Raw genomic sequence first — 11443 nt, 5'->3', positions numbered from 1 at the left:
CATTTAAGTAGCTTCTGATAATGCAAGAAACCTGACTGCAGCTGTTGCCATGTCATCATGGGAACACATTTTGTGTTTTGCCCATTTTTACAGCTTGCAGTGAATGATGCAAAGAACAGTGTGGTTGGGATGAATAATGTGTGTGCTAAAGGTCGTTCTATTGTCAGCTACTACCATAGGAGTATTCAGGTACCTTAATGTTTCCATATACAAATATTTATTTTATCTTCATAATACTGGGTTGTCGTGGGTGGTCGGGATGTGGTGTTCGGTGATGGTGGTGCGCTTCAGTGGGTCGGCTACCGCGAAGACGTCCTGTCTTTCTGCCAACACGCGTTCCACTGCTGTGCGGTACTCGTGGGGGACGTTGTGGCGGAACTGGTCTAAGGTTACTTTCTCCCCCTGACTCTCGGGGGTAGTGCCTATTGCATACACCTTGAGCCGCTCGCGAGTGCCAATGTAAACTCGTCTGGGTTTCATTTCGATCACCGCATCTTGTCCCGCTAACCATGGTTGGCCTAGTACTATCCCTTCGTGTAAGTCCTCTACCACTAGGGCGGTTACCGTAGTGACGTCGTCCCGAATGCGTACCTCGAGTTCGGCTTGCCCCACCGTCCTTCCCGGTTGTGTGCTGGTTGCTAACCGCAACTCGGCTTGGTGGGGCTGCAGCGCGCCGGGGGGTACCAGGTGGGGGGCCACGAACACGTGGCTCGCGCCCGTGTCTACCAGGGCCGCCGTGGGTCGCCCGTTGACTTCCACTGGGATGCGGAGTAGGCTGTCGCGTGGGCGGACTAGCTGGTGTAGCTGCGGTGTGGCTGTTTCCGCGGCGGGTGTGGGTTGGCTCGGGTTGCTCGGAGGCGCGGGTTTTACAGCCGTGCCCCCGGGTGGGCGTTTCCCGACGTGTTGGCGGCGGGTGGTGTTTGCCGGCGTGAAGGTCAGTCGACATGCCAGTGGCGGGTACCTGCGGGACAGCCCAACTGGCATCGCGGTAGTGGGGGTTCCTGTTGTGTCGATGTCCCATCAGGCCTACCAGGTGGTGGTGCGTCCTCGATGGCTCGTCGCGGGCGGTCGGGTGGGTAGCCCCCTGCTTCCCGGTTCTGGACGCTGGCTATTCTCTGACCCCTTGGGCGTCTGACCAGGTCCCGGTCGGTGTTCGGGGGGTCGTAGTGCCGCAGTCCCCGGATGTTCCGTTCCGTGTCTATGGCTTGTCGGACGTAGTCCTCGACTTCCTCTGCGCGGTAACACCGCATGAACGGTTGCAGTTCATTGTGTAGGAGGGTGGTAATGGTTGCGAGCGCGGCGGTTGGTGCGGCGCCGGGTGCTACTCGGTTGAACAGTTGCATTATCTTGGCCAGAAACTGTTCGACGGGTTCGCCGTCGCATTGGCGTTCGCCATAGAACTGTGTAGTGCATTGGACCAGTGCGTGGTCCGTGTCAAATCGGCGGTTGAATGATGTTGCAAACTCCTCCCAGGGCATGCCGAAGCATCCCCAGATGCTCCACCATTGGCGGGCGGTCCCCTTCAGCTGTTCGCTCGCTCGCCCCGACCATTCGTCGGCCGGTATTCCGGACCGCGCTAGTCTGACCTCGCAGTGTGTTAGGAAGTCTCTGGGTACTTCGTGCCCTATTCCGCTGAACTCGGGTAGTGCTAACTTCCCTGTGTAGTAAGGGTTGCATGTATGCATCCCCGTGTTTGGTCCGGTGATTGCGATTGGTGGTTGGCTGTATTTGGGTGCCAGATTGGTCCGGGCACTCGTGAGGCCCGTAGTCGGTAGTATGCCTCCTAGTGTGACGTTAGCTGGTGCCTCCGTCTTGAGCGGTACCCATGACCACGGTACTTGGGTGTGCTGCTCACCGAGTAACGTCTCGCTCCAGGGCTTGCCCCAGGTATGGTCGGTGACGTCCCGGGTGTTCGCGCATTGGCATGTCCTATACCACGGCAGTGATCCCGTCAATAGGTCTATTTCCCTTGGTAATAGGCACCGCGTGCACACGAGGTCTGTAGGTGGTGCCTGCATGTTGAGCTGTATGTTGTACGTTCAAGTTCGCCGTCTGTGACGGGCTGTTTGTAGTCTGGGCGTGTGTTGTAGCACACGGGTTTGAGATCGGCGGCGGGCAGGTGCCAGGACAGCCGCACAAAGAGGAGGCGAAAACGGTCCGCGCGGAGTGGGGGTATCAGGATGGTTGCCCGAAGTGGGGAGTGTGAAGCGGGGTGACGAGGTGGGGGTAGATGCCCGGACAGCCGCACAAAGAGGAGGCGAAAACGGTCCGCGCGGAGTGGGGGTGGTGACGTCGCTCCGTTGCTCGCCTCGCCGTGATGACGTGCGGGGGTGGGGGTGGTTGGAGTGTCCTTTGTCCGCTCGCCTCGTCGCGTCGGTCTGTCTGGCCTTCGACCCTTCCTGTGTCCAAAATAGCCGTTTCGTGTCTCCGCTATCGCCTGTTGGTGAATTTATTTCGAAAATGTCCAGAAGGGGGAAAAAAAAATTTTCACGTTATTTTCTGCCCCACGCAGCGGGTGCCAAATGCCGTCGTCCGGGGTCTCGGGTTCGAGTCCCGGTGTGGCTCCTAGTGGGAAAAGGCGGTTCTTGCTACGTATTGTCCGGGTGGGCGCCAGACTAGCTCGGCTCTAGTCGTGAGATTGGGGTCGTGGATGTATGTGCCCCTGCGTGGCCCACTAGGGCCGGCGGCGGTGTTGCGTGAGATGATTTTAAATAAGAGGCGTGGAGTTGAGGTGGTGGTGTCGTACCTTTTATTCGTAGGAACGAGTCGTACACAATACAACACTCTACAGAGGTCCCCGGGGGGGTTTACTCGTGGTTCCGTGGCGCCGTATGGTTTGTGTTCCGCGTTACGTGGCCTCGGACGCTGTTACGTCTCAGACGTCTCACTGGGTACGCAGGTAACGTAATTTCGTAACACAAAGGCGGGACACAAAATACACTGAATTAAGGGGGCGCGCACAGGTTACGTGGCACTCGTTACTCGGGTAACGTAAGTTAGCAATACAAAGTACGGGATACAAAAATACACTGAATTAAGGGGGTGCGCACAAGTTACGTGGCACTCGCTACTCGGGTAACGTAAGTTAGCAATACAAAATACGGGATACAAAATTACACTGAATTAAGGGGCGCGCACACGTTACGTGGCACTCGTTACTCGGGTAATGTAAGTTAGCAGTACAAAATCCGGGACACAAAAATACACTGAATTAAGGGGGCGGACGATTGGAGACGGCCAATCCCGTATGCAAATGTCTCGGCGCGGGTGTTGTGCCCACTGTGGTGAAACACGCACCGCAATTAAGTTTGTCCAAGTTCCCTTGCGGGTTTGTGGTCAGCGCCGTGCGCGTGACCTTAAATAAAGTTCTGTAAGTTACGGGAGGCGGCCCGTGCCGTAGACTGAAGAACAGCCCCGCTGACCAAGTGTGGTGCGGGGTGTTTTTAAATTAATGCGGCCGGATTAGGTCCTGGACCGAAAAAAGGGACCGGGTACTCACGGAGAGGTTAAGTAATAAAAGGGGTTCTGTTAATTAGTGACTATATTTACCGGACGTTACTTTCGATGAAGACAAAGGATGTTGCCCCTCCGTGGGACGTAGGTCCGCCCCGGTCCGTGAGCTGCGCTGAACTGCCGAACTGGCATGGCGTCCGAGGGAGGCTCGGCTTCTCTCACGCCAGGCGTGACCTCATTACGCTAGACTCCAAACGGGTGTGTCTGGAAGAGATTTTATTGTCGCTAAAATCCTAATTTAATGTTTCAGGAGGAATGGGTACGGTTCTTCTCTTGTCTACTCAGGTTTCCGCGGCTTTGCGTTTAATTGCTGTTCGGCTCGCCTGACTCGGGTGGGCCATGGCCAGGGGTGTGTTCCGTTAGCGGGAGCGTATACTGGCGGGTGCAGGTCGGGCTCTGGGGTGGTCGTCGGCCAGACGACGTCAGTCCGGCGTCATGTTCGGCAAAGAACTTTTGAAGATTATCAAATCCAGATTTCCTATTCCAAAGGGAATCAATGAATACGCATTTTCAATTATTTTAGATCCTCGCTTCAAGGATGTACTGTTGAAATTTCATGAAAAATCCCTAATGATTACAAAAATGAAGCAATGATTTTAAAACTAATGCCTGCTGATTCTGAAAATACTTCTCCAAAGCCATCATCATCATCATCATCATCCGTGATGAGTACTGACAACATACTCCAGACATTGTCTATTTGGGAAAGTTTTGACAATCTCTTTGAAAGTAAATCAAGCACGAGTGATGGAATTACAATTGATGATGAATTTCTGTTGTTTTTCAAAGAGAAAGCTGAATACTCTCTTGATCCTTTCACGTTGTGGCAAAGTAATAAAACTACATATATACCCACGACTTGCACTGCTTGCAGTCAAGTATTTAGGTATTCCTGCTACATAAGTCAGCAGTGAACGTGTCTTTTCAGCAGCTGGAAATGTATAGTTTCAAATAGACGGGAATCACTGACCCAGTTCCATGTTGAAGAACTTACATTCTTGCACGATTTTATAATAAAGAAGTAAAGAAAACTAATGAACTTATGTTGAGTACTCATGTTATGCCTGAATTTTTTTGTCTATTTTAAAGTGTAAACTATTATTATGTACTTGAAAAAATAACTTTAAAAACAATTCAAATAAATGTTACTTTTATTACTCAAAGTTCAGTTTATACCGAAAACCAGCATTTGCCTCGGCACCAATTGGCCTTTGGCTTTCTACCCGTTAATTTTTGTAGGCCATCCATAGGCCAAAATGTCTTTTTTAATTAACTCATGGACCTCTTTCATATTTCGGGTCGGTCTGGACAGCTAGTGCGTCGCCATTTTCATCAGGGCTGGGAGTTCCAAAGCAGGACTCGCTCCCATCGCTTTTGGGCTGTCAGCTTCACATAGCTCTCGCTTCGCCTCACGTACGAGATAGGCTTGTTTATGCCTCCTCAGCACCTGCAGTCTTGTCTCCCGCTAGTATTTCACTGGTGCCCAGCATACCTAATCAGTTCTCTTGTCTTGTTTGTCCCACGACGGGTCACGCTCATTGGATAACGTATCGTGCTGTCTTTGCAAGCGCACGCAGTTTCCCTCGCCCACCCCCCCCCCCCCCCCCCAATTAAAGTTTCATGCTGAGTCTACAGGAACCATGGCTCTGCCCAAGAACCTCTGAACATCCCTCCTTTCCCTCTGAAGTCTAGGCCTTTAACTGAAGTCATGCACCATCTCTTGGCAACCTTTAGAACAATCATTGGTAACCCCTAGGTTTTCTCACCAGGTGGTGACACCTTCTGGAGTCCTGTATGCTGTGCTAATAGCTTAGAGCACCCACCTAGTGGCACGAGCCAGCGGCAGCCTCGCGAACCAAGTTGCACAGCCGCGGTTTGTTTTAATTATCTTGTAGGGCTTACCCAGGGTGTACAACTGACCAATCATAAAGAGTTTCTACCCCCGGTAAGTCCTACTAGCTCCACCTATTTTGGTTCTCTCCCCTCCCTTCAGGTCTCGACTTCCTGGCGGGCAGTTCCTTTTGGGTACTTGTGACTTTTGCTATCATTGGAGTCTTGGATCAATGACCGCCACGACTACCAATCGTTTTCTACCGCGACGAAGTTCCGCGACCCATCGGCTCGAAAATATGTAGTTACCTAAAGAAAGGGTGTTATCCCAACTCACTTTACAATCTGTAGTAGTATTAAAGGTCGTCACCATGTTGCGTGCGGTAGTGTGTTTCGGATCGGCTCCCGCGGTGCTCCGATCCCCATCCATGGAGTAAATCTTCTGGATCGTGCCCACTTTTGTGATAAGTGTTCTCACTCTCTTTATCTCTCACTAAGATTTCACTACCCCCCTTAGGCCTTATAATTAACCTCTCACCCTTCTGGTTTAATTATTTTTCCTTTTTCTACCACTGTGTGACTTTCTGTTTCACAGTGGGTACCATGTCACGAGCGGGAATCGTTTCCACTCCAGTCCGAGGACCAGTTTTCGGACCTACCCCTACTCTCCACCTGTGCCATCCCCGGTGCTTCCGTCGTGTACTGGCTGGCAGGGTGAGTAAACAAAAAAATTTGAAATGTAAAATTTATTATCTGTAACCTCTAAAAAAAAACCAAAATAATCAACAGATTGCCACAGAGCGAAGACCTTTCATAATGGACCTTGTAGGATTTTAAGAAATTAGAAAAATAGACAAATATATGTCTGTAATATTATACAGTAATAGCCTCGAGTTAATTTAGTATCATGTAAAAATTGCTTAATGTATTTCCACAACTAACAGGCCAGCCTGAAAAAAATTATGTAAAATTGAAAAAAAAATTATTGTGTTCTGTAAGAATGAATTGTCGACTGTTACAAATTTAGCATGTATAAAAGGTGATTGCCTAATTCTAACCATAACTAAAAGTAACCTGTTTTTTTTTTATCTGATATATCTTTGTATGCTTGATTATAGTGACAACTAGTGATGGGTCAATTCCTGTTTTTTCCCGGTTCTCGGTTAGGTATCGGTTCTTAAAAATCGGTTCTCGGTTTTCGGTTCTGACTTAAACAATAAAATAAATATTATTCACACATTATTTATAAGGTGTTTCAAGTAATAAACTATTTATTGTTTTGGCTACAAAAAAAAACACTGTTTCAAGCTTCAGTAAACAAGTAGGTAAACACACCAACCTATTAAAAATGTAGGGTTACCAACCGTCCCGTTTTGTACGGGATTTCCCGTATTCTGTGACTAAAAGAATTATCCCGTACGTAGGCAGGACGGGACGTGATATTTCCCGTATCTTGTTTAAAGTTCAATTCAAACACCTGCATAAAACTGAAAAAGTATTTTCCCGCCTGCGCCACCACCTGTTATAATGTATTGCGACATTGCGAGGCTCCGTTTACTTCGCAGTTCACTGGCCACCAAATATTTCATGTTGACGCCGACTGGTGGCATCACACGTCCGCGCTTAGTCTGTTATGTTTATGTTGATATTGTGTTGAGTTGAAAACGGATAAAGTTAAGTAAATCGGGTAAAGTTGAGTTGAAAAAATGTACGATTTGCCACCGCGAAAAAAGAAACGGCTGTGCGTTTATTTAGTTCAATGGGAACATAACCATAAGTGGCTAACATATAGTGATAATAGTTACAAAGCCAAATGTGTACTTTACAAAACAGAGTTTTCAATAGCACACAGCTGCGAAAACAAAGTAAAACAGCATGCTTCAACATTGTTACATAGAAACACGGTTCAACAAGCAAATGCGAGTGAAAAAACTAAGATAAACAGTTATTTCGTAAAACAAGGCACTAGCGATCAAAATTCTGTTGTAGCATCTGAACTAGCTCTATGTTATCACAATACGAAGCATGGTTTAAGTTATAACAGTTTTGATTTTAATACAAAACTGATACGGCATGTTGTTAAGTTTTTTTGTGAAACATTGTTATTGTGTACTATATACCCGAGATGACATTAAATTCAAAGTTGGGTTTGTTTGGTGAAATGAAAAATGAGAAAATATATGTTAGGCATACATTCATTAAAATATATATTTTTTAAGTTGCTTGTTATGGTGTCCCTAGTGGTGGTTCTAATCTAAGGGGGGCGGGGGAAGGGCTAAGTGGCTTTAGCAACCTCCCCTTCCACCACTTTTTTCCTGATCACATTTCGCATTGGAGAGAGTTGAAGTTATAGTTTACCAATGTTCAAACACATGAGTTGTCTGGAATTTTTATACTTTAACTAAAAATATCTTTATGTATTAAATTCATCACTCAAAAAATTATTAGGCCAATACAAAAAAAATTGATATTTCAACCAGGTGCATAATTTACTTTCAGATACAAAAACTGCTAAAATAGCACCAATTTGCATCTAGAAATTCAAAATTTTCCGGGGGACCTCCCGCTCTATTAGGTGGGGTTCAGTGTCCCTTATGGTCAGATGAAATAGTTGTTAACCCTATAAAAATGTAATATGTATTAATAAAAAAATTAATTCGAAATAATATAGAGAACACTTTATGAAACTAAAATTTACTATATCAATCTAGTAATTACCTCAAGAAATCTACATACACCCTCCTTTAAAACACAGGAATAAAAAAAAAATTACAATAATGTTTCGTGGTCTGGTCGACTAGTTCCTGACAATGCTACTGTACGGCCGGCTACTCAGGGTTCGGTAGAGAAGGGGTTCAGGCCGCGTGGCCGAGGAACTTAGTCTCCAGAGATTAAATGAGAACAACTGTAATAAAGTTTGATGGTCCTTTATGCTCAAGACTCCGAACACTTTACATGGGGCTGCCATGTTTCTGCCTGTGACTATTTTTAGGTGGGTCGAAACCCGGTTCTGCGCACTGTTCTGGTTAAGAAAATTACGGGACGTCCCGCCGTGATGACTATCACTCCCACAGTAAGGAATATAATTATTATGACCGCGCGTGATAGGATGTCTGTCTGACTGTACTCCGCACTGGCCAGGAAGAAATGATAGAACACAGAACCTATGACTGCGAATTACCAGTTTGAAAAAATGAATCGCGACTCGCCCGAATTGAAAGCAGAACACGCGTGTGCGAATAATAAAAGGAAAACTCGTGACCGTAACTGCAAATCAACAAGCTCGACTGCAAAGTTGAGAAAACGTCTCCGCACGGCAAAAGTCTAGAACCTGTGCTAATACCGCGCCTGCTTGTCTCACCGTCCCGGAGCGGCGTCACCAAGACGTCCGTCGCCTCTCGTGCCGAGTTCACGACTGCGTCCCACTAGCGCGGAGCGATGACACTCGCGTGACCGCTGTCTGCCGAGTCCTGGCGACGACTGACTCCCACTCCCCTGCCGCGCCTCAGCGCCCGCATCACCCCCCCCTTCTCCGCGAGCCCGCGGAACATGCTGATTGGTCACAGGCGGAAGCCGCGGCCTTGGCGCCCGGTGAACAATTAAAACTTATAAAATACAAAACCCTTCAATACAAAATTAATTATAATAAAAATATACAAAAACGTAAAGCAAAAATATATTTATAATAAAATAATAAGTCATATCCTGTAAAGAAAACACAAGGTCACACGTCACCGTCACTTGCGTCGCACCACACACGCAAGAGATGGCGCTGGCGAGGCATAACGGCCTGAAGGAGTCGGGGAGACACTTGGGTCGACGTCAAATGGAAATATATACAATGATGGTGAACTTTCAAAGAATTATAATATTAAATTGTCCATCAAACTTATTGCCTACATTGAATTCAGTTTGTTTGCATAGTCAACAGTAAATTACCGGTACTGCCACACTTCTGATGCAATTTCTTACACAATTTGCTCTATTTAACCAGAATAATTATACTTTAGAAGTGTCAACAATAGGGATGGGGAATATTTACTGTCACGGCGACTGCAATGTCACGTGTCACGATGGTGACTTTATCTATAAGTAACAGGGCCAATGTCTCAGTCTCTTCGCGCTTCCTTGCAATGCGGTTGGCATATATTGGCACGAATCGCATGTCGCTGCGATGCGTGTCACGGGTCACGGGTCAGGTGTCACTACGAGTGTGTCACCGCGGTGCAAGTGGCTGCGGCGTGGGTCGCAGGTCGCTAGGAGTAACGGCGCAGTTGGCATGTCGCTGCGTCACGGGTCACGTGTCGCTGCAGAGCGTGTCACTGGCGCGAGTCGCTGCGGGCGTGTCACTGCGGTGCGAGTCGCAGGTCGCTAAGAGTAACGGCGCCGGGAAATTAATGGTGACTTGCCGCAGTAGCGACACGTGACACACGAGTACTTTCTCGGCGAGGTATGCGACACTGGTGTGTCCAGTTACTCTGTTCAAAATCATTTGTGAATCTGAACTAAATGTTACTGTCCAAATTTAAAAAAAAGCCAAAGAAACACTGTTAATTCACTTAAGTAGGATAAATGCCCAGTTTTCGCATTGGTGTAGCTGTGTTCATAAAGTTGGGGGGGACAAATAATGATTTTGATGTCATGTAAACCCATTCCCCTCCACCGTAAAAATTTGATTTTAGAAGTGCAAAATAGCACTTTTAAAGCAGTTTTTGTATCCAACCATTGGATACATCAATGTCAAAATTATTATTGTTTCGTTCAGATAAAATTTGATGAGTGAAGAAATTACAATAAAGTTGGGCAGAATAATATTATAAATTAAAAATATCACAGTCTAGAAAGTTAGGGGGACAGTCCCCTCCACCCAAAAAGTTCAGAGGGACACGTCCCCCCTGGTTCCTACGCCCCTGAGTTTTCGTGTGTTGAGTATTATTAAAAAAAAAGTGATGATTATTGTTATATTTTAATAAAAATATTTTATTTAAAAATGTTTATAAATAATATAGAAGATATTTATTTCATTTGTAAAAATGAATATAGAAGATATTTATTTCATTTGTAAAAATGCATAGTTAATAATTCCAATAAACTATGAACTAATTTGGTTTATCAATGATTACATGTTGTATGTCGCATATATAAAAATATACAACTATTAGGAGATTATGTTACACTATATATATTAATAAAAAAACTCAGGGTTTACAAAAAAAAAAAGCAAGGTCACTAACAGTGACAATGTCACAGTGACTTGACCCTGTGACTTTCATGTCACTGGTCACGGCGTGTCACAGGAACAAAATTTGTCACTGCTCCCATCACTAGCCAACAAGCATTTCGTTTGACCAGCCAATAGTAAAATACATCTACACATCCATACACCTTTTTACTTAAAAAAAAAAAAAACTTCCCCCTTCAAAGCGATCCCATTTACCTAAAAGAGAAAGTTACTAGCCATTAAGCTAGATGGCAGCAGATGCAGTGAACTTACAGTCCAAAGCACTGCACAAAAAGCATAAAATTTTAGAATGCCGAAATTACGGAAAATTTTAAATCAATCATTAATTCGATTAAACAAATATTCTGTGGAATTTTGCACTTTTAATTGTTCTTTATACACCAGTCACCCTTACTTACGTGTCAACGACTCAATTAACTATCTATTTTTAAAAACAAATTGAAACAAACATGGCGTCTTTCTGCTTTCACATCTCTGCTTAGGCACGTTATAGAGTTGCACACATCTATGAACTACATACATTTATGGCACCTTCAACTGTTATATTTTGATTGTGAAACGTACTTTGTTTACATTTAATATTTTCACGTGTAATTTATTTTATAGTTAGAGATAAATATTATTCCACAAGAGTCGAAAAAAATAATTCATAAGTGAACAGAACGTGAGTAGAGCCATTTCATGCTGCAGTTAAGTTGTAGTGAAGGACTATTTTCGTAAAGGGTTTTGCTATACTGTCGGTACCGGTACCGGCACCGACATTTTAGTTGCGGTTCTCGGTGCGGGTTAAAATGCTGAGAACCGTAGGAAACAAGAAACGGAACCGACCCATCCCTAGTGACAACGAAACTAGATCAG

Source organism: Bacillus rossius, chromosome 10 (assembly GCF_032445375.1).
Source record: "Bacillus rossius redtenbacheri isolate Brsri chromosome 10, Brsri_v3, whole genome shotgun sequence".
Lineage (NCBI taxonomy): Eukaryota > Metazoa > Arthropoda > Insecta > Phasmatodea > Bacillidae > Bacillus > Bacillus rossius.
The sequence above is the reverse complement of the archived record's forward strand: the minus strand, read 5'-3'. Positions refer to the sequence as shown.